Source organism: Pseudophryne corroboree, chromosome 2, assembly GCF_028390025.1.
Source record: "Pseudophryne corroboree isolate aPseCor3 chromosome 2, aPseCor3.hap2, whole genome shotgun sequence".
Lineage (NCBI taxonomy): Eukaryota > Metazoa > Chordata > Amphibia > Anura > Myobatrachidae > Pseudophryne > Pseudophryne corroboree.
Window position 1 is genome coordinate 382388450 of NC_086445.1, and position 25184 is coordinate 382413633.

At 44.7% G+C, this 25184-nt stretch overlaps 1 protein-coding gene and 1 long non-coding RNA gene across 3 annotated transcripts in view; one reads left to right on the forward strand and one right to left on the reverse strand.

The window, feature by feature from the left end:
* Nucleotides 1–25184, forward strand: part of ITGBL1 (integrin subunit beta like 1) — an 821186-nt gene that overhangs the window by 566057 nt on the left and 229945 nt on the right. The gene's annotated exons all lie outside the window — the stretch shown is intronic.
* On the reverse strand, nt 21555–23425 carry LOC135050818 (uncharacterized). Its single transcript, XR_010241847.1, has 5 exons — nt 23373–23425; nt 22738–22811; nt 22229–22324; nt 22035–22144; nt 21555–21795 (listed from the first exon to the last, which is right to left on the reverse strand). It is a non-coding gene; the product is annotated as an uncharacterized LOC135050818 (long non-coding RNA).

The window sequence follows — 25184 nt, forward strand, 5'->3', positions numbered from 1 at the left end:
TATAAAAAAAAAAGAAACCACAGGAGTGTTTTTCAGGCAGACAAACGTATACTGGTGGTCACTGTCAGCAAAACTGTGCACTGTACTCCTGCTATAGCTGCTCCCCAGTCCCCACAATTAAGCAGTGTGAGCACTCAGCACAGATATATCATGCAGCACACTGAGCACAGACATGGTATGGAGCGTTTTTTTCAGGCAGAGAACGGATAAAAGACTGGTGGTCACTATTAGCAAAACTCTGCACTGTACTCCTCCTAACAGCTGCTCCCCAATCCTCCCCACAATAAGCTAAGCAATCAGATCAACTGTGTAGTATATAACTATATAAACGGAGAGGACGCCAGCCACGTCCTCTCCCTATCAATCTCAATGCACGTGTGAAAATGGCGGCGACGCGCGGCTGCTTATATAGAATCCGAATCTCGCGAGAATCCGACAGCGGGATGATGACGTTCTGGCGCGCTCGGGTTAACCGAGCCATACGGGAGAATCCGAGTATGGCTCGGACCCGTCTAAAAAGGGTGAAGTTCGGGGGGGTTCGGTTTCTCGGAAAACGAACCCGCTCATCACTAATAATGAGTCAGTCTGACTCATTATACTGCCGACGGCTGTGGGCCCCTTTATAGCGGCGGGACTCGGTGCAATGCACCGGCTGCACCTGTGGTAGTTCTGATGCTGCTTCTATCTTTCTGTTTGGTTAGTCATGTTGAGGAATGTGACTGAGAACTTCAAGAAATGCTGCTGCATCTGTTAGTAACTGAACACATTATTTTTCTGGTAAAGGTGGTATCACATATCGGCCAACCTTCCGGAGGAAGGAAGCAGGACTCTGGCTCGGCGTAGCCATGCCCGGCTGGAAAACGGTGTGTAGCCTCAGTAAAGGGGGCGTGGCTTCATGGTAATGCCACCATAGTGAGCCATTTTTCGTCACTAAGGGGGCATGCCCACCGCTCTGTGAGTTCCTCTTGTCTCTGTGAATAGCGCAAAGCAGCGAGTGACAGGAGCCTCCCAACTCCCCCCCACACACACACACACACCGCGGGACACTGCTGCCCGCAGGAGGGATGGTGGGACAGTCCCAAAAAACAGGACTGTCCCATGAAAATCGGGACAGTTGGGAGGTATGTTATAATGTGTAACTAGAGCAAACTAGTTTACATTGGGGCTAATTCAGACCTGATCGCTAGGCGGCGCAGGCGCGATGCACAGGTGTGTCGCACGGGTACAAAGCAGATCGCCGCTCAGCGATTGCTTTGTGTGAAGAATGCATTCGCACGGGTGATCGATTGACAGGAAGAGGGCATTTGTGGGTGGCAACTGACCGTTTTCAGGGAGTGGTTGGAAAAACGCAAGCGTCTCCAAGGGTTTGCAGGGAGGGTTCCTGACGTCAATTCCGGTTCCGGACAGGCTGAAGTGATCGCAGCGGCTGAGTAAGTCCTGGACTGTGCAGAGACTGCACAAGATCTGTTTGTGCAGCTCAGCTACACATGCATTCGCACACTTGCACAGCTAAAATACACTCCCCCTGAAGGCGGCGACTATCTGATCTCAGCAGTGCAAAAATCGCCTGCCAGTGATCAGGTCTGAATTAGGCCCATTGACCGATTTACCCCCCACCCCCCATAATTACATTTCTGCATGGGAATTGCTTTGGGAAACAGCTCATGTCTGGCAGAGACTGAAGGCAAAACTTCCTGAAATTAATTGTCTTATTTTGAGAAACTGGCAGTGTCCCCTAGTCTGCTCTGCAGAATTGTGCAAAAGTATTTGAAATGCATATTAGAGATCCATTTCCATGTAGCATATGGTCCAGCCACACATCACACACAAATTATAAGTGAAATGTCTGTACAATAGCTATTTTATGTGCCAAAATGAATCAGGGTCTGTCAGCTGTGCATTTTTTATTTCAGTTTCCCGGACCACTCCAGCAATGTTGGAAATCGCTCACCCTTTTTGCTTTGTGCTGAATAGAGTTTTCTGAGTATTAATTGCAGGCCATGGAACCATTAAATGGCCAATTACTAAAGGACCAGAATAAATGTAGAATTAACGGATATGAGTCATCCCCTATTCACTATTTCTGATTGAAATTTCAATAAATTACCATGTATTTTAATGACTCTGTATCTAAAATACTATTTTGATTCATTCAGCTGTGTGTTAAATGAGGCATTGCGGATAGATTGTCATAGGAATATTCACATTACAGTTAGTGGCGTAACTAGTGTTGGTGCAGGGGATGCAGTTGCTATGGGGCCCAGACTTCCTCCATGACACGCATCCCCTGCACCCAACCACACTGTGCACATCCCCCAATAGAAACGGGGTCATATAGGAGCAGCTCCAGGGCCTAACTATCCATCTGACTCCTGATGGCCAAATGGGCCGGTCTGGTCATCCGCACTGCAGGCCTGCCCAAGCAGCACTGCCTACCAACACTATGCTCAGTGCAGCAGCCAATGAGAAGTGCAGGATGGCGGTGCTGAGGGAAGCCCTGGACTCCGCTCTGCTGCTGCAGCAGCAGCTTGAGGGGCTGGTAGTGGAGTGCCTGCTGTGGCAATACAGGAAGATGCTGCTGAAAGATCCACCACTGGGCGGGAAGCTGCTGTGCCCAGGTTGTGGGGCTTCCTTTGTGACCTGGTGAACACCCAGTGCAGGCACATGTACTGCTGGCCCTGCATGCGTGGGAAGCCTAGGAGGCATTCCTGGGTGTCCCAAGGAAACATAGGCAGCTTCCCCCGCCAGACCTGCTTGCTGCTCCTGACAACTGGCGGTTTGGTATGTTCCCGTGTGCTGGGAATGGAAGTACCAGGACATCGCTGAGTTGCTGAGCGCCGGGCAACACCAAGAGTTCCTGCACACTATCCACCTGGCCATATGCACAGGTAACTCACAACAGCACGGAGACCATACATATGTGTCCTCTTTCATCCTTGCTGCTGTCATGCTAAACCATGAAGTTGTGTCATAGTTGCATTTTTTATGCAAAAATGTGTCTTAGATGCAAAGTAATGCAATAAGATGCACAAGCTGCTTCTGCTAATTAAAATGATATGCAGCATGCCCTGTATTGTAACTATACATTTTAGCACTGTGTGCAAAAAACAGAATCAGCAGAGCCCCCATATTTAAAATAGGACCAGTGCGCGCCGTAGATGCGCAACAAAAATATAGGAGCATGGCCACAAAATAATATCAATTCATATTATGCTGCACAGTTGTCTCCATTATTCAAATTATGCTGCACAGTAGCGCCACTAACACACATTACACCAGGTAGAGCCCCTTTTACACATTACGGCAGATAGAGCCCCTTTTACACATTATGCCAGGTAAAGCCCCTGTCACACATTACGGCAGGGAGAGCCCCCTTTTACACATTATGGTAGGTAGAGTCCCCTTTACACATTATGCCATTTAGAGCACCCGAGACACATAAAGGGCACTATTCAATTAGTGTCAGATCTTCTCTGACAGAGAGGATCCGACACTCCACTATCAATTTGCAGGCGTTTTCGACAGGTTTAGCCCGTTTTTGGCAATGCTGATCAAACTTTTTTAAACTCAAATTGGCATTGTTGAAAATGGGCCAAAAACCTGTCAAATGCCCACAAATTCAACAAAATACGTGGATCCATGGCTACTCCTCCGATCGGAATTTCTAACAAGTCTGAAAAAACGGCAATGGACTTGGGGGGTAATTCAGACTGGATTGCTGCAGCGGCAGTGATCGCAGTCTGAATCCCTTTGTGGAGTGCGCCCGCACACCCCGGGAGCCCAGTGAGATGCTAACAGCATCTCAGGACTGCGATAGTCTGTGCCTGATTGACAGGCAGAGGCAGTCGCGGGGTGGGAGGGGGCATGCCAACTGCATTATAACGCAGTTGGCGGGGCACATCTACGATCAGATCTGAATTACACCCTTGAATAGGTCAAATCCAGATCCGGTCTAAAAATGTCGGAAAATTAAGTTTTTTCTGACTTGTTGGATTCATTGAATAAACCCCTATGCCAGATAGAGCTCACATTATGCCAGGTAGAGCCCACATTAAGCCAGGTAAAGCCCCTGAGACATGATATGCCAGGTAGAGCCCACATTATGCCAGGTAGAAAGGAGGGAAGGGTGTGTTTGTGTGTGTGTCTGTGTGTTCATCACTTACAGAATGTCTGGTGATCTTTGCTCAGCATGCAATCCTGCAGCAACTTCTCCATGAAGCTGCTGCTGTGTCTAGACTCCGGTCTCTTACACTGTCAGCCGGGCAGGTGCTCTTAGAAGTTGACAGTGCGCCCCGATCTCCATGCCTGTCTGCCAGACAGGTGTTCCGGCTTGGCTTCGTGTGTCTAGTCTCAGGCAGACACTGGTGGTGTAGTGCCGTTACACACTCCCGGCTGCGGCTCCAATCGTGATCGTCGGGACCCTTACAGCTAACCTGCTGTAATAGTGCATAACCCCTACCACGGTGCAGTGTACAGTCCAAACCCTGCATTTCAGTGGAGGTGTCGGGGAGCTGGCGTTGTGGCTCAGCAGCTGTTGGAGGTGCTACGGGGATTGCGGGTGGATACAGGCAGTTGTGCCCACAGGGCCACTGCGCTGTGTGCCAGGCACCCCTGGCACACACATAGTTCCACCTGGATGGAACACATCTGTTTCATGCCTGTTACATCAAGCAAACACTAGTATTATGCACTCTGCATGCTTTTTTGTGTGTCCTTGCTTGGGCATAATATTGAGCATAATGGGTGTAAGGGGCACTACTACTGCATGGGGCATTATGGGGTGTAAGGAGCCCTGTACCCCTCTACTCCTGTGTTACACCTTGTACCCCTCTACCCGTGTGTGTGTGTGTGTGTGTGTGTGTGTGTGTGTGTGTGTGTGATACCTTCTACCCCCCCAGTGTATGACACCCTTTACCCCCTACCCCTCCGTGTGTGTATGACACCCTGTACCTCCGTACCTCTGTGTGTGTAACACCCTGTACCCCCCTAGCCCTGTGTGTATAGCACCGTTTCTCCCCTACCCCTGTGTGTATCACACTCTGTACCCCCCGTGTATGACCCACTGTATACCCCCTACCTCTTTGTGTATGTGACACCCTGTACCTACCTACTTCTGTGTGCGTGTTTTTGACACCTTACCCTTACTCTAACTATTTGTGTCACCCTGTACTACTCTCACGTGTGTGTGTGTGTGTGTGTGTGTGTGTGTGTGTGTGTGTGTGTGTGTGTGTGTGTGTGTGTGTGTGTGTGTGTCACCATCTACCACCCCTCTCTGTAGAAAGGGTTCCCTTTAAAAAATGTGCAATGGGGACCACAAAGAAAAGCCAACAAAGACAAGACCAAAGATACAAGAAGACAAGAATGAAACAAGAAAATATTGAATTAACAGCAAAGAATAGTAATAGGGTAAGGATACTAACAAGATACCTGAGTATTGAGAGATACAGAAAGATTGGTGCACCAATGAAAATAGCAATGAGGAAGTAGTTTTGAGAGATGGCAATAATCAACCAACAGACAGCGTAATCTGATTAAAAAGGCAGAAAAGGAACATGTATCAACTGGTACATAAATAACAAGGAATGCTCTGTACCAGCAGTAGAAATCACTGGCAACAACAGAAGTAAATGAAAATAGGGTTCAGACAGGGAAAACAGAACAGATACACAAATAACACAGAATGCTCCAGGATAGTGGCTGTTACTCCTGGCAACTGCAGGAACTGATGCTAAGCAGCAATACTACTGTAAGGAGGTGACTACAGCAGGAGCAGGAGTGCTAGGTACTCAGGTGGTGTTTGCTGTTTAGCATCCAATGAACGATACAATGTACTCCTACAGACAGCACATGAAACAAGGGCACAAACAATGGACTGGTTACAGGAACAAACAACAGGGATTCTGCAGTGCTGCAGCTGTGGAAGAATGGAAGACCGTATTCATACAATGTACTCCTACAGACAGCACATGAAACAGAGGCGCAAACTATGAACTGATTGCAGGGACAAACAGCAGGGATTCTGCAGAGCTGCAGCTGTGGAAAAATAAAAGATAGTGTTCCAACAGAACTAGGAGCTGACACAGAGAAACAAAGGCTCCCGCTGCAACTAAGCTCTATGACCAGCAAGCAGTGCAAGGCAGATTCAGGAGATAAAGGGAACAGGAGGAAATCAATAGACTCCTGCAGCCATGCCTCCAAAGATCACTAATCCCATGCAACTGCTACACCAATTAAGTAGAGAGAACAGAGCTGCAGGCAGCACATGTAACACACAGGCGGTGAGCTGCTGAAGTGACAGAAGCAGAGATGTGTATAAGGGGCACCACTATGGGCATTATGTGTATAAGCGGCACTACTGTGGTCATTATGTGTAAGGGGCACTACTATTGGCATTATGCATAAGGTGCACTACTACTGTAGGCATTTTGTATATAAGCAGCAATACTACTGTGGGAATTTTGTGTATAAGCGGCACTTCTGTGGGCATTATGTGCATAAGCAGCCCTGCTGTGGTCATTATGTGCAAGGGGCACTACAACTATAGGCATTGTGTTTAAGGGGCCCTACTACTGGAAATTGTGTATAAGGAGCACTACTGTGGGTATTGTATATAAGGGGCACTGCTGTGTGGCATAACGTGTATAAAGGGTACCATTGTTTAGTGCAATGTGAATAAAGGGCACTACTGAGTGATGCAACCTAAATAAGGGGCATTACTATTTGGTGTAATATGAATGAGGGACACTACATGCGGTGTAATCTGAATAAGATTGTGCTACTGTGTGGTGAAATTTGAATGATACTATTGTGTGACCACATTGCTTCTTTTTTAGATCAATGGGCCCTCATTCTGACCCGATCTCACACTGCATTTCTTCGCAGCGGTGCGATCAGGTCTGGAATGCGCATGCGCGGCGTTGCCCGGCGACATGCATCGCTGGGCAACGACGCTGACAGCGAAGAAAGCGGTCGCAGTGGCGACCGCTATAAGATTGACAGCTGGAAGGCGTTCCAGGGTGTCAACTGACCGTTTGAAGCTGTTTCCGGGGAGTGGTAAGAAAAACGCAGGCGTGTCCAGGCAAACGGAGGGCGGATGTCTGACGTCAAAGCCGTGACCATCATCGCTGGACCCGTCGCACAGGGTAAGTATGTCCAGGGCTGGTCTTGTTTTATGTGAAACTTTTTTAGCAAAGCAGGGCTGCACAAGCGATCCCAGCCCTGCTATGCTAAAATACACTCCCCCATAGGCAGAGATTAGTTGATCGCACCAGCAGCAAAAAGTTGCTTGGTGCAATCAACTCGGAATGAGGGCCAATGTTCGTTTTATAATGTATGGAAAGTAGGGCAATAATTTATAGTTTACAGGAGGCTGGCCCTGGCTCTGCTTAATATGAAGGGGGGTAGGGGTGGTTAGGTGGTGAGGTAAATGAGTTCCACCACCTCTCCAGGACCTCTTTAAGCCCTGATAGTAACCTATGAAAAATAATCCATAGGAATGTATATCAAAGCATCTAGCATATAGGATTTCTGCCACACCACCATTACAAATATATAGAAAAAAACTAAGGCCAGGCAGGGGTTGGGTATAAATTCCTGTTGGTCAAAATCCTATTAAATAAAGCACAGTCTAACTGGCAGTCAAACTAGGGTAGGGGGGCAAGGGTATATGATTAAATATTTTTTTTTTAAATATTTTTTTTAAAATCAGCACTAGATTAAAGTGGATTAGCGCTACCATTCCGGGAATGAGTGCTACTGTAATTACACAAAGTGTGACAGTGAGTCAGTGCAAGGTTCAATTGGGGGGGGGGGGGGGGAAAGATTTCTGTGACATGTAGTGGAAACAGAAATGTATAGGGCACATGATTGTGTGTGGGACAGGGTCGGACTGACCCACAGTTTTATAGCGGAAATTCCCTGGTGGGCCCAACGTTCTGGGAGCCCCTTCTCTAGGGGTCAGTGACTTAGTGGAGCAGAATAATGGATGAAGTTCGGTACGTGGTTTGTTTATATGGAATTTACACCAAGATTAGCCCTCCTGCTTATTATTAATAATAATTGTATTTATTTAGCGCTCTGTTTCCAATAGGACTCAAGGCGCTTAATAGACAGAATAAACATAATACAGTACAGCAATAATGAAGTACAGAAAAGCTTTTGTAAAATACAGAGAGCATTGAGATACTAAAGGGACATTATAGAAATACTTCAGTAAACAAGAAAGTCTTGAGTCTGATTTGAAGAATTCTAAAGTGGGGGCCTCTCGAACTGTGCCGCAAAATAAGTTCTATCGAGTCAGTGCAGCATAGCTAAAAGCTCGACCCCCAGATGAATTACAGGAGATTCTAAGTACTGTTAAAAGTCCTTCATCTACAGATAGCTGTGATGAAGTGGGGCAATATGGAATCAGAAGCTGCTTCATGTACTTTGGGCCGTGGTCATGTAGGGTTTTGAAAGTCAATTAGCCAATATTGAAGACGATTTGCCATTTTACAGGAAGACAGTGGATGGGAATAGAGAATGGGTGTTATGAGGCTGGAACAAGCCAGGTTGGTTAACAGCCTGGCAGCTGCGTTTTGTACCAGCTGTAAGCGGTGCAATTCTTTTGCTGGGAGACCAAGATAGAGGGCATTGCAGTAGTAAAATCGAGATTATACAAATGCATGTATGACTTTTGGCAGATCTTCAGAGGGAATTAAGTGTTTAATTCTGGCTAAACTCCTCAGATGAAAGAATGATGATTTGATTTTGGCTGATATCTGATGTTTAAGTGTACAGCCACCATCCAGAACAATGCCAAGATTCTGCACATGATCAGTGTTTTGTAATTTTGTAAGTGTAAGTCCAGTTGGTTGGCTATGCTGCAGTTTTGATCTTTGATGTTGAGGTCCTATCAGAAGGACCTCTGTTTTATCATGATTCAGTCTCAGCCAACTGGCACTCATCCACTCCTGGAGCTCAACTAGACAGCCATTTAATGTTGCTATTGGGTTGTCAGTATAACACTTCAGGGTTGGCGGGTATGTCTAAATGGTTGGAAGAGATATCACAGATGTTAGATAGCTATGTGAGAGATATTTTCCATAAACTGTTCATTCCCATACCGTATCTTACTCAGAGAGGTAGGATAGATTGATATGAAACAGGAATGAGACAGCAATTCCAACAGGAAGTCTTTTATTGAGCCGCAATGAACTCTGGAGTAAAGAGGATGAATAGTTTGGCAAAAATAATCACAAGAATGACATGGCATCAAAGAAGATTGGTAAATCACAGTAATCAAAGAAGATTGCTAAATCATGGTTGACTTAAGCTAATGGCATGCAGAAAACAATTAGTAATTTAATAGGACAATCAATCTAATTGCAGATATATTCTTATTCCAATACGACATAATAATAATGTGGTGATGAGAAGAGTGATGAAAAATACAATTCACATTTACAGTCTAAATTCCTAACTTTCCCTAACAAGGATGTTTTAATCTTCACTGGCTAAAAATGTTGGAGCTCTCTTTAAATCCTAAGGTGCCACAGTTTTGCAATGGGGTAATTGCACATGGGAATACAACAAATCCTGGGTTAGCAAGAATGTCACTTTGGCTCAGTCTATTCAAAGAGGATGAAACTAGCAAAGGTATTATAGTGTCTTCCAACAAATACATTTTATTTAGTGGTATGGGTTCCTTGGGCAAATAAACTCAGTCCTTTCCATTGGTTACCTGTATTCTACCGTATTCAATGTAAATTTCTTTTACACACACAAGGCCATGATCCAACCTCCACCAACATACATCTCCTTGCTTATCTCAAAATTTCACCCAAACCGACCTCTCCACTCTGCACATGATTCACGATTGCAAGACTTTCTTCGGACTGCACCCACTCTGTGGAATGTCCTCTCATGCACAAGAAGACTCTCCTCTAGTTTCCAAACCTTCAAGCAGTCCCTGAAAACTCAATTCTTCAGGCAAGCTTATAAAATTCCAGAACACCCACATAACCTTCATAAACTTTTCTATCTAATTTACATCCCCACTGTACGGTCCACACATATCTTTACATAATTGTTAGGCCTCTTCACATATCCTCCTGACCCCTGGCCAACATTGCTGTGTGAACATATCATACAGCCCACCAAGAACCCATGCAATCTGGTGGACCATTATGCTATGGGGCAGACTAGATGGTCCAAGTGATTCTTATCTGCCATCAAATTCTATGTTTCTATGTTTAGAGAAGACCTATCCTGGTGTATCAATGCCTACAATTTCCCTATAGTATTGTAAGCTTGCGAGCTGGACCTCCTACCTCTGTGACTGTTTGTTATTACTCAGTTTTGTTATAGCACTGTTGTTCCCAAATGTAAAGTGCAACGAAGTTTGCTGCGCTATATAAGAAAATAAATAAATCACTCCTCACATCTTGCCCTTCGATCCTACACTCTCTTTTTCCTCAAATCCTACTACACCTCTCCTGTCCCCCCACTTTACCATCCTTTCTACCCAACACCCTTACCTTCCAGCCACTGTCACTGCCCAGCCTCATACTGTTCCTTAGGGTAAACTGAGGCGTAAGTACATTGCCTCACCTCCTCCTAATGTATATTACCTCTCCTTATACATTTTAAGTATTTAGTAAAGATGAGCGCCTGAAATTTTTCGGGTTTTGTGTTTTGGTTTTGGGTTCGGTTCCGCGGCCGTGTTTTGGGTTCGAACGCGTTTTGGCAAAACCTCACCGAATTTTTTTTGTCGGATTCGGGTGTGTTTTGGATTCGGGTGTTTTTTTCCAAAAACACTAAAAAACAGCTTAAATCATAGAATTTGGGGGTCATTTTGATCCCAAAGTATTATTAACCTCAAAAACCATAATTTACACTCATTTTCAGTCTATTCTGAATACCTCACACCTCACAATATTATTTTTAGTCCTAAAATTTGCACCGAGGTCGCTGTGTGAGTAAGATAAGCGACCCTAGTGGCCGACACAAACACCGGGCCCATCTAGGAGTGGCACTGCAGTGTCACGCAGGATGTCCCTTCCAAAAAACCCTCCCCAAACAGCACATGACGCAAAGAAAAAAAGAGGCGCAATGAGGTAGCTGTGTGAGTAAGATTAGCGACCCTAGTGGCCGACACAAACACCGGGCCCATCTAGGAGTGGCACTGCAGTGTCACGCAGGATGGCCCTTCCAAAAAACCCTCCCCAAACAGCACATGACGCAAAGAAAAAAAAGAGGCGCAATGAGGTAGCTGTGTGAGTAAGATTAGCGACCCTAGTGGCCGACACAAACACCGGGCCCATCTAGGAGTGGCACTGCAGTGTCACGCAGGATGGCCCTTCCAAAAAACCCTCCCCAAACAGCACATGACGCAAAGAAAAAAAGAGGCGCAATGAGGTAGCTGACTGTGTGAGTAAGATTAGCGACCCTAGTGGCCGACACAAACACCGGGCCCATCTAGGAGTGGCACTGCAGTGTCACGCAGGATGTCCCTTCCAAAAAACCCTCCCCAAACAGCACATGACGCAAAGAAAAAAAGAGGCGCAATGAGGTAGCTGTGTGAGTAAGATTAGCGACCCTAGTGGCCGACACAAACACCGGGCACATCTAGGAGTGGCACTGCAGTGTCACGCAGGATGTCCCTTCCAAAAAACCCTCCCCAAACAGCACATGACGCAAAGAAAAAAAGAGGCGCAATGAGGTAGCTGACTGTGTGAGTAAGATTAGCGACCCTAGTGGCCGACACAAACACCGGGCCCATCTAGGAGTGGCACTGCAGTGTCACGCAGGATGTCCCTTCCAAAAAACCCTCCCCAATCAGCACATGATGCAAAGAAAAAGAAAAGAAAAAAAAGAGGTGCAAGATGGAATTGTCCTTGGGCCCTCCCACCCACCCTTATGTTGTATAAACAAAACAGGACATGCACACTTTAACCAACCCATCATTTCAGTGACAGGGTCTGCCACACGACTGTGACTGATATGACGGGTTGGTTTGGACCCCCCCCAAAAAAGAAGCAATTAATCTCTCCTTGCACAAACTGGCTCTACAGAGGCAAGATGTCCACCTCATCTTCACCCTCTGATATATCACCGTGTACATCCCCCTCCTCACAGATTATCAATTCGTCCCCACTGGAATCCACCATCTCAGCTCCCTGTGTACTTTGTGGAGGCAATTGCTGCTGGTCAATGTCTCCGCGGAGGAATTGATTATAATTCATTTTAATGAACATCATCTTCTCCACATTTTCTGGATGTAACCTCGTACGCCGATTGCTGACAAGGTGAGCGGCGGCACTAAACACTCTTTCGGAGTACACACTTGTGGGAGGGCAACTTAGGTAGAATAAAGCCAGTTTGTGCAAGGGCCTCCAAATTGCCTCTTTTTCCTGCCAGTATAAGTACGGACTGTGTGACGTGCCTACTTGGATGCGGTCACTCATATAATCCTCCACCATTCTATCAATGTTGAGAGAATCATATGCAGTGACAGTAGACGACATGTCCGTAATCGTTGTCAGGTCCTTCAGTCCGGACCAGATGTCAGCATCAGCAGTCGCTCCAGACTGCCCTGCATCACCGCCAGCGGGTGGGCTTGGAATTCTGAGCCTTTTCCTCGCACCCCCAGTTGCGGGAGAATGTGAAGGAGGAGATGTTGACAGGTCGCGTTCCGCTTGACTTGACAATTTTGTCACCAGCAGGTCTTTCAACCCCAGCAGACCTGTGTCTGCCGGAAAGAGAGATCCAAGGTAGGCTTTAAATCTAGGATCGAGCACGGTGGCCAAAATGTAGTGCTCTGATTTCAACAGATTGACCACCCGTGAATCCTTGTTAAGCGAATTAAGGGCTGCATCCACAAGTCCCACATGCCTAGCGGAATCGCTCCCTTTTAGCTCCTTCTTCAATGCCTCCAGCTTCTTCTGCAAAAGCCTGATGAGGGGAATGACCTGACTCAGGCTGGCAGTGTCTGAACTGACTTCACGTGTGGCAAGTTCAAAGGGCATCAGAACCTTGCACAACGTTGAAATCATTCTCCACTGCACTTGAGACAGGTGCATTCCACCTCCTATATCGTGCTCAATTGTATAGGCTTGAATGGCCTTTTGCTGCTCCTCCAACCTCTGAAGCATATAGAGGGTTGAATTCCACCTCGTTACCACTTCTTGCTTCAGATGATGGCAGGGCAGGTTCAGTAGTTTTTGGTGGTGCTCCAGTCTTCTGTACGTGGTGCCTGTACGCCGAAAGTGTCCCGCAATTTTTCTGGCCACCGACAGCATCTCTTGCACGCCCCTGTCGTTTTTTAAAAAATTCTGCACCACCAAATTCAAGGTATGTGCAAAACATGGGACGTGCTGGAATTTGCCCATATTTAATGCACACACAATATTGCTGGCGTTGTCCGATGCCACAAATCCACAGGAGAGTCCAATTGGGGTAAGCCATTCCGCGATGATCTTCCTCAGTTGCCGTAAGAGGTTTTCAGCTGTGTGCGTATTCTGGAAAGCGGTGATACAAAGCGTAGCCTGCCTAGGAAAGAGTTGGCGTTTGCGAGATGCTGCTACTGGTGCCGCCGCTGCTGTTCTTGCGGCGGGAGTCCATACATCTACCCAGTGGGCTGTCACAGTCATATAGTTCTGACCCTGCCCTGCTCCACTTGTCCACATGTCCGTGGTTAAGTGGACATTGGGTACAACTGCATTTTTTAGGACACTGGTGAGTCTTTTTCTGACGTCCGTGTACATTCTCGGTATCGCCTGCCTAGAGAAGTGGAACCTAGATGGTATTTGGTAACGGGGGCACACTGCCTCAATAAATTGTCTAGTTCCCTGTGAACTAACGGCGGATACCGGACGCACGTCTAACACCAACATAGTTGTCAAGGACTCAGTTATCCGCTTTGCAGTAGGATGACTGCTGTGATATTTCATCTTCCTCGCAAAGGACTGTTGAACAGTCAATTGCTTACTGGAAGTAGTACAAGTGGGCTTACGACTTCCCCTCTGGGATGACCATCGACTCCCAGCGGCAACAACAGCAGCGCCAGCAGCAGTAGGCGTTACACGCAAGGATGCATCGGAGGAATCCCAGGCAGGAGAGGACTCGTCAGAATTGCCAGTGACATGGCCTGCAGGACTATTGGCATTCCTGGGGAAGGAGGAAATTGACACTGAGGGAGTTGGTGGGGTGGTTTGCGTGAGCTTGGTTACAAGAGGAAGGGATTTACTGGTCAGTGGACTGCTTCCGCTGTCACCCAAAGTTTTTGAACTTGTCACTGACTTATTATGAATGCGCTGCAGGTGACGTATAAGGGAGGATGTTCCGAGGTGGTTAACGTCCTTACCCCTACTTATTACAGCTTGACAAAGGGAACACACGGCTTGACACCTGTTGTCCGCATTTCTGGTGAAATACCTCCACACCGAAGAGCTGATTTTTTTGGTATTTTCACCTGGCATGTCAACGGCCATATTCCTCCCACGGACAACAGGTGTCTCCCCGGGTGCCTGACTTAAACAAACCACCTCACCATCAGAATCCTCCTGGTCAATTTCCTCCCCAGCGCCAGCAACACCCATATCCTCCTCATCCTGGTGTACTTCAACACTGACATCTTCAATCTGACTATCAGGAACTGGACTGCGGGTGCTCCTTCCAGCACTTGCAGGGGGCGTGCAAATGGTGGAAGGCGCATGCTCTTCACGTCCAGTGTTGGGAAGGTCAGGCATCGCAACCGACACAATTGGACTCTCCTTGTGGATTTGGGATTTCAAAGAACGCACAGTTCTTTGCGGTGCTTTTGCCAGCTTGAGTCTTTTCAGTTTTCTAGCGAGAGGCTGAGTGCTTCCATCCTCATGTGAAGCTGAACCACTAGCCATGAACATAGGCCAGGGCCTCAGCCGTTCCTTGCCACTCCGTGTGGTAAATGGCATATTGGCAAGTTTACGCTTCTCCTCCGACAATTTTATTTTAGGTTTTGGAGTCCTTTTTTTACTGATATTTGGTGTTTTGGTTTTGACATGCTCTGTACTATGCCATTGGGCATCGGCCTTGGCAGACGACGTTGCTGGCATTTCATCGTCTCGGCCATGACTAGTGGCAGCAGCTTCAGCACGAGGTGGAAGTGGATCTTGATCTTTCCCTAATTTTGGAACCTCAACATTTTTGTTCTCCATATTTTAATAGGCACAACTAAAAGGCACCTCAGGTAAACAATGGAGATGGATGGATTGGATACTAGTATACAATTATGGACGGGCTGCCGAGTGCCGACACAGAGGTAGCCACAGCCGTGAACTACTGTACTGTGTCTGCTGCTAATATATAGACTGGTTGATAAAGAGATAGTATACTCGTAACTAGTATGTATGTATAAAGAAAGAAAAAAAAACCACGGTTAGGTGGTATATACAATTATGGACGGGCTGCCGAGTGCCGACACAGAGGTAGCCACAGCCGTGAACTACCGCACTGTACTGTGTCTGCTGCTAATATATAGACTGGTTGATAAAGAGATAGTATACTCGTAACTAGTATGTATGTATAAAGAAAGAAAAAAAAACCACGGTTAGGTGGTATATACAATTATGGACGGGCTGCCGAGTGCCGACACAGAGGTAGCCACAGCCGTGAACTACCGCACTGTACTGTGTCTGCTGCTAATATATAGACTGGTTGATAAAGAGATAGTATACTCGTAACTAGTATGTATGTATAAAGAAAGAAAAAAAAACCACGGTTAGGTGGTATATACAATTATGGACGGGCTGCAGAGTGCCGACACAGAGGTAGCCACAGCCGTGAACTACCGCACTGTACTGTGTCTGCTGCTAATATATAGACTGGTTGATAAAGAGATAGTATACTCGTAACTAGTATGTATGTATAAAGAAAGAAAAAAAAACCACGGTTAGGTCACTGGTATATACAATTATGGACAGGCTGCCGAGTGCCGACACAGAGGTAGCCACAGCCGTGAACTACCGCACTGTACTGTGTCTGCTGCTAATATAGACTGGTTGATAAAGAGATAGTATACTACTAATATTATATACTGGTGGTCAGGTCACTGGTCACTAGTCACACTGGCAGTGGCACTCCTGCAGCAAAAGTGTGCACTGTTTAATTTTAATATAATATTATGTACTCCTGGCTCCTGCTATAACCTATAACTGGCACTGCAGTAGTGCTCCCCAGTCTCCCCCACAATTATAAGCTGTGTGAGCTGAGCAGTCAGACAGATATATAATATATATAGATGATGCAGCACACTGGCCTGAGCAGTGCACACAGATATGGTATGTGACTGACTGAGTCACTGTGTGTATCGCTTTTTTCAGGCAGAGAACGGATATATTAAATAAACTGCACTGTGTGTCTGGTGGTCACTCACTATATAATATATTATGTACTCCTGGCTCCTGCTATAACCTATAACTGGCACTGCAGTAGTGCTCCCCAGTCTCCCCCACAATTATAAGCTGTGTGAGCTGAGCAGTCAGACAGATATATATAATATTATATATAGATAATAGATGATGCAGCACACTGGCCTGAGCCTGAGCAGTGCACACAGATATGGTATGTGACTGAGTCACTGTGTGCTGTGTATCGCTTTTTTCAGGCAGAGAACGGATTATATTATGTACTCCTGGCTCCTGCTATAACCTATAACTGGCACTGCAGTAGTGCTCCCCAGTCTCCCCCACAATTATAAGCTGTGTGAGCTGAGCAGTCAGACAGATATATATAATATTATATATAGATAATAGATGATGCAGCACACTGGCCTGAGCCTGAGCAGTGCACACAGATATGGTATGTGACTGAGTCACTGTGTGCTGTGTATCGCTTTTTTCAGGCAGAGAACGGATTATAAATAAAAGTGGTGGTCACTGGTCACTATCAGCAAAACTCTGCACTGTACACTACTGAGTACTCCTAATGCTCCCCAAAATTAGTAAATCAAGTGTCTCTCTAATCTATTCTAATTCTAAACGGAGAGGACGCCAGCCACGTCCTCTCCCTATCAATCTCAATGCACGTGTGAAAATGGCGGCGACGCGCGGCTCCTTATATAGAATCCGAGTCTCGCGATAGAATCCGAGCCTCGCGATAGAATCCGAGCCTCGCGAGAATCCGACAGCGTCATGATGACGTTCGGGCGCGCTCGGGTTAACCGAGCAAGGCGGGAAGATCCGAGTCGCTCGGACCCGTGAAAAAAAACATGAAGTTCTGGCGGGTTCGGATTCAGAGAAACCGAACCCGCTCATCTCTAGTATTTAGTAGCAGGATCTCCAATAAAATATAGCATGGGTGGCCAAGATATAAGCAAAAGCTATTTTATGGATGATGTGTAGGTGGGTGTCAAGTCTTCCAATTTACCAAGGGCGCCCATACCCCGTGGTACTGCCCTGGATGGAGCATACAAAAAACATAACTAGAAAGATGATCATGGCATACTGGTGCAAAATCAAGACACTGATTTGTGCTGTGAGTGTACATAATAAATTACCAATGAGTTAATCTATGACTTGAGCTGTTTCAATATGACATGTCATTAATTGTCAATGCTTTACTAAACAATACAGTTTATTATATGAATTTTTGCTTTTCCCTGAGACTGAAAGGAGCGAAAAGTGGAACTTTTATCCTTTTGAGAAGGATTAATGGGGGGTAGAAAAGCAGTCATAGCAGCTACTAATGCAGACACAGTCTTATCCCGTTCTTCCCCCAAACAGAATATCCCCATTAAAGAGAAGGATTTCCAAGGTTTAGTTGGAATCCAGGACCACTTTTCACAGTCTCAACCACAGAATACGGCACGCAAGAATGGACGTAGCAGACGCCTTGTCAGCCAACACTCCAGCCTTAGATGATGCTTCCTGAATGTAAAAAGAAGCAGTTTTAATATGGACCAGGTATTGTCTGCCTTCCTCAGAGATATCAGGTAGCTCCTCCTCCAGCGCCTGAACCCAAGTGTCTATTGCCTTTGCTGCCCACAAAGCAGCTATAGCGGGTCTATGAACAACCCCTGTAAGGGAGTAAATAGATTTCAGGCAGCCTTCAATATGTTTATCTATCGGTTCCCTCAGAGAGGAGGTAGTGCCACAGGCGGACCCACAGGGGGCGCAAGGCATTTCACCAGAGTACCCAATAATGATGAGAAGGCTGACCATGGTGAATCCTGAGCAGGGGCAGGAGTAGCGGACTGGCTGGGAGGTGTACAGCAAACAACACAGAGGCTGTCATGTAACATGTCCTCCTCAGACAAACCGGCTGAGCACACTCTGCATGACAGCAATACAGGGGCTTTAGCCTGTTTGCGCCCTTTCTTGTTAGACATAATTATGTAAACAAAGTGGACGTATACAGTGCGATAAATGTAATAGGTACAGGGTATGTTGTGACAGTAACACAGATATATTATACTTATATATGCATATAGATAAAACCTATGATCACATGTAATTCTAACCCAAAACGCACCTCAGCCCAGGGTATAGAATATCAGGGATAGATATCTGAGATACACTGAAAGTGAAACCAGGCAGCAGATAAAGGCACTCAGTCACACACAATGCAGAAATTATATTATCATTACTACTGCAAAGGACCCTTAATATCACAACACAGCCCTGAGGCTGGAGGATAATGCAGAAAACTCGTACAAATTCACTGCAGGGAACACTTATCTCAACTATCACTGCCTTATGAGACAGGTAGCATACTGTATTGTATGTAAAAAGCAGTCCTGTTAAGGCATTTTTACAATGAGACATTGCCCAGCAATCCCGGAAACCTGCTGCTTCTATGCTGAAGATGGCTGCCCGGGTCTCTGTGAGGAAAGGAGGGAGAGTGAGGCAGCTCAAGGGTGGGAAATCTGCTTTAGATGGCGCCCAGAGCTGGGGGAGGGGCTGCAGGTCAAGCATTTCTTCCACTATGCTGGTCTCCCCCCCCCCCCGGAACTACAGGACCCTATTAAATAGGTGTTAATACACCTAGACCTGCGCCCTTAATTACCTGGTGGTCTAGTGTGGTCCCTGCTCTGTAGACAGTGTCCACACCAGCGCCGTGGTCCGTCTCCCCAGTCCGCAGCAGAACGCGATTTAAATGGTGGGTCCCGCTAGGAGAACCTCTTACCTGCCACCCTGTGTCAGCCTCGCGATCCCGGGAAACAGTAAATTCTAATTAAAAAATAAAAAGCTTTTAGGGCTAGCTGCGTAGCCCCCCTGTTTACCGACCTGCTACTGCAGGCACTAACCCTAAAACTAAGCTCACTAAGCCTGGAGGCGGGGTTATAGAGGAGGGACCCAATGTAGCCTGGGACAGCTAAAGCTTTACCTGTTGGTGCCTGATCCAGATCCATCTCTACACCCCAATGTTTCCCTGTGGAAACCTATGTACCTTGCTGCAATAGATGTACTATTAGCCCGTGATCAGATGTGCTACATTTATATCTGCTATATTTAAGTAGCACATCTACCAATAAGTGTAAAGGGCTCTTATTATGAAAATATTATTTTAAATGGTCCATATAAAGTATAAATATCAGGGAATTATGGAAATGATGCACATATTGCTCTGTAAATCTCAAGAAAAATGTATAATATAATATAACAGTTGTCGAGGTTGAAAAAAGACAATTTATCCATCGAGTTCAACCTATATTTTGATCTGCTGTTAAGCTCTGGATTTTCTGTCAGTGACCCAGTTACTGCCATACATTATTATTACAGATTATATCCTTGGATGCCTTTTACGGCTAGAAATTTGTCTAACCCTTTCTTAAACAAATCAATTGAGTCAGACATTACAACCTTCTCTGGCCATATCCTTACTGCCCGTACTGTGAAGAAACCCTTCCTTCGCTTGGTATGAAACTTCCTCTCCTCTAACCCTCGAGGGTGTCTTGTGTACAGATCTCTCGATAAGCAAATCGTTTGACTGTTCCATGTATTGACCCTTAATGTATTTGTAAATATTTATCATGTCTCGTTAGATGCCTTTTTTCTAGAGATGCAGAAAAAAGGCATCTAACAATGCCAGACAGGCGGGCACTTTTCGTGTTTTGGTTCTAATTCCCCACTCGTGTTTTGGATTTAGGTTGGTTTTGCCAAAACCACCCTTTCGTGTTTTGTTTTTGGTTTTGGATCTGGATGATTTTTGAAAAAAAACATAAAAACAGCTAAAATCACAGAATTTGGGGGTAATTTTGATCCTACGGTATTATAAACCTCAATAACATTGAGGTGGCTGTATGACTAAGCTAAGTGACACAAACACCTGGCCCATCTAGTAGTGGCATGCAGTGGCTGAATGTCGAAACTGTCCCACAATTTTTCAGTCCACTGACAGCATCTCCTGCACGCCCCTGTCATTTTTCAAAAATTCTGCAATTTGTGGACTTATACGGCAGTACCTCTGTACTAATACAGCAGTACCCCTGGACTTATACGGCAGTGTCAGACAGGATGGCACTTTAAAAAACCACGCCCCAAACAGCACATGATGCAAAGATGAAAAAGAGGTGCACCAAGGTTGCTGTATGACTAAGCTAAGAGACACAAGTGTGCGGCACATACACCTAGCCCATCTAGGAGTGGCACTGTAGTGGCAGACAGGAGGGCAGATATAAAAAAGGCCCCAAACAGCACATCATGCAAAGATGTAAAAAAGGTGCAATGAGGTAGCTGTATGAGTAAGCTAAGCGACACAAACAATTGGCCGATCTAGGAGTGGCACTGCAGTGTCAGACAGGAAGGCAGATATAAAAAAAAAAAAAAGGCCCCAAGCAGCACATCATGCAAAGATGTAAAAGAGGTGCAATGAGGTAGCTGCAGTGGCGTCGGAATGGGGGGAGGGGCAAGGGGGCAGCTTGCCCCCCCAAAATATGAGAGGCGCCGCCAATACTCAAAAGGAGGGATGTGCGGTCAGCTGAAAGACCGCACATCACAACCTCCGCTCTGTGCAGGCACTGAGCAGCAGCAGGATATTGCTGTGTCCAGCCCCTCCTGCTCCCAGACCCAGTCCAACAGAGCTGTCGTCGTCCTCTCTCCCCCCTACCAGGGCCAGCTCACGGCCCCAGAGAAGTGCCGCAATTCGCGGGTGATTGGGGGGCATGGCCTAATGGAGAGAAGCGCTTGCTGTCCCCTGCATTGCAAAGACCTGTGGCTGGGTTGTGACAGGTAAGAAGCTATGCTCCCACTCCCTCCAATGGCAAATGTGGGATTTGTAAGGGGGGGTCCAGGAGTCCATATTCCTGTATGTACATCACATCAAAATATATATATATATATATATATATATATATATATATATATATATATATATATATATATATATATATATATATATATATATATATATATATATATACACACACACACTGTATGTATAGATATATATACACTGTATGTATAGATATACATATATTATAGAAAAAGAGGAAAAATGGCGCCCCAGGGGTTTACGAATACCCTTATACGAAGACTATTGCTTAACAGGATTTGCAATCAATATATATACAGGTTTTTAAAACACATAACGGACTGTACTTTTCATAAAAATGTATTAAAACAATTATACAGAAACATGAGGTATATCCATCATTATTACATGTACATTATGATGTAGTTTCTCCTACAGAAATCCATCAAAGGGATATGGAGGAAAGAAGGCAACCTTTCTGTTGTATCCTTATTCTTCCTCATTAAATATTCGGAGATAACATCAACAAGAAATACAGTGACCCAACGCGTTTCGTCTAGGAACTAGACTTCATCAGGGGTGCATCTAGAAATTATAGAACAACCATTCAATGAAATATATGAATACATGAAAATACATAAAAATACATAAGAAAATGTACAAACAATCCAAAAGAACAGTCCGAAAAAACAACAAAGATGGGCAAGACAAGGAAAAAAACGAAAACATGGAATGAGCAGTTGATAATCTCACATAATTAGAAGAGACTTTAAGATGTTATTCATAAATATGGTCCACCGAAAAAGATTTTATGTTAGACATACCTTAGATAATGTCTATCCAAAAGAGTGATAGGCCTAGATCATTGGCCGAATAGGTTCATACGTGGGCTTCCAAACATCAATGAGGCGTGAAATAAGGGCATAAAGTCAGCCTAATTGGGAATATAACAAGTTCTTGAAGGGATCTATTATCTAAATTCAATTAAACCATAGAGGTTGAATAATGTACAACATACCTCGTGAATCTGGTAACTCAGATTACGAAGAGCTCAAAAGGGAAGCATTCGTATGAAAAAAAGAGGAATCGGCAACTTCATGCACACATGGAGGACCTAATGAGTTAATTAGCATTTGTTAGTGTCTCACCTTATCATGGTGAAAGGTATACAAAAAGGGAGGGCCTAAACTCAGATACCACTCATTTCAAGAATCACTGGTATATAAACACCTTCACATCTGAAATGTGAGGACTAGTCAGACCATAAAGAAATGTTCTAGGAGATTACTATTAATCTTTCCATACATCATAGACCTTAACCTTCATTTAAAAAATAAAAATGGGCGTGTATTACCTCTAGTCTAATTTTTCTGTCTTTTTAGACTAGAAGTACAAAATTAATTACTTCTATATGAAGCACATGTGCTGATGAATCTGCATCTTATCAATGAAGACTCTATTCACTATTGTAATTAATCTATTAACATTAAGATTCCACAAGCACAAAATACATTAATCATAACATACCTCAGAAGTCACAATACAGGTGAAAAATGCAGAAATCTATACAGAGTCCTTATGGTATCCTATGGATATGATACCTAGAGGATTTAATTGTATAACAACAGTTAGGACCTATGTTAAACTAAGTCCCAATCTGAGAACACATGTGTATAATCACACTAATTAAAACCAATTGACCCAGGGATATATGGAAACAGACAGCAAATACTCTAAAGCAGTGGTTCTCAAACTCGGTCCTCAGGACCCCACACAGTGCATGTTTTGCAGGTCACCCAGCAAGTGCACAGGTGTATTAATTACTCACTGACACATTTTAAAAGGTCCACAGGTGGAGCTAATTATGTCACTTGCGATTCTGTGAGGAGAACTGCAAAACATGCACTGTGTGGGGCCCTGAGGACCGAGTTTGAGAACCTGTGCTCTAAAGAAACCACCACTTAATTACCAACAGGTGGACAATGAAAGGAAGCTGTGCTAGGAGTATAAGATTGCACAGCCCAGCATGAAGGCTTAAAAATAAATATATATATCAGCAATTTAACAAAGTATGAATACATATTTGTGTAAAAAGATATCCAATTTCAACTTAAGCTAAATAGAGCCTGGTGTAGAATGTCATAAAGACAAGTTTTCCTTACCTTCCAAATAGTGATCAGCAGTGAGCCAGTGATCATTCAATGAAGCATGGAGGCTAAGTGCATGTTTATATAGGAGGAACTTTGATGACCTCACTTCCTTCAGTGATACTAATTAGTGTTTAAATGACTGTGAATAGCTAGTATTATGAAGTAAAAAAGGGGATCTTTATAAGTCCCCTATAGCAATGTAAGTATATAATTATTTTACAACTAGTGAAAATTACCATAAACCTAAAGTTAAGCCACATATAATTTAATTAATTGGCTTTCCCAAAATACCCTGTTGTGGCTAGTATCTATGTGAATTAAATGTGGTTCTGATTGACAGCTAACGGAGCCTATAGAGAAGTGAATGGGAGTGGAGGCGGGACATAAACTTTTCACACTTATTCTAATTGGTGTCCGTCAGGACAGGCCTCTCCAGCAAGGCGACTTCGGTTGCCCATAGCAACTCCAAACGCGCTGCACTCAGTCGCGCCGACGCTGGAGCTGAAAGCCCCGTCATCAGGCGCCACGGGTTGTTAGTCAGACCGGGAAGTCAGGGAGACTGACCGCGTCATGTGACCGGAAGACGTTGGGACGAGACGGCTTGCGTTCCGTCACCATGGTGACCCTTACGTCCTCAGTTCCTCAATAGGAGTCACATTCTGTGGGACACCCACAGATTGTATCAATCGGCAACAGTGACTTATAAGTACATCATACATCCATAAATGCGCTGTTTAGATAGATTCATCAGGAACTATGAGTATTTAACTCAAAATATAGTTGTACTGTTAGTCTTATTAGATCTCACTATATACACGAGGAACTTTGTAGAATAGCAGTAATATGAATTCTCTATACGTGACAATAAGTGGTAAATTAGCAAAATATCTAAGGAATCAATTGAAATATTGATATTTGTTAGTCTTAAAATGACATAATAGACAAGGCTCTATTTTTACAGAATTTTTTTTTTTTTTTTTTTAGTATACACACCATTTGACAAATTAACACCTAACAATTGTAAATGAATAATTAATGTGATGGTAATCATAAGGACCTCCCACTGGTCGACATATTATTGGTTCTACAGATCCCTAACCAAGGCTCTGAGAGGTAAACTAGACACCTATTGGCTATTAACAAGCTGAATAAGGACAGGTCTAAAGAAATCTCAGGGAGGAAAGAAAGAGAAAAAGAAGAATATGGATTTCACTTTCTATAAAAAGCAGGTCATATCTATATTCTCGTTGAGCCCATGCGGAATAAGCGTATTCAAAGTGTAAATCCAATATGATTCTCTTTGGGCCAAGCGTATATCTCTATCCCCACCCCTTTTACTTTCCTGAATATGATCTAGGACTGTAAACGTCAACTCCTGAATATCTGAGTTGTGGTATTCTTGGAAATGTCTGGGGAGGCTGTGGTTCTGGACTTTATTTTTGATATACCGCAGGTGTTCTTGAATTCTTATTTTTAGACTTCTCTTAGTCTTACCGATATACGAAAGCTTACAGGTACAGCAGATTTTGTAAATGACGTAATTCGTGTTACAAGTAACAATTGACTTCAACTTATGAGTTCTAATTCTTTCGTCTTTCCAGCAAAAGGCTTTCTTATCAATATGTCGACAGCATATACATCTATTACAGGGAAATAGCCCTGTTCGTGACATTAAAGGGTGTTTAGCAGTATTATCACTGATTGGTTGGCAGGGATGTAGTTGACTGGGTGCCAGAATATTCAGAAAGACCTAATATGGTATTCAGGAAGTCTAATAACCTTAAGAATATTCTGGCACCCAGTCAACTACATCCCTGCCAACCA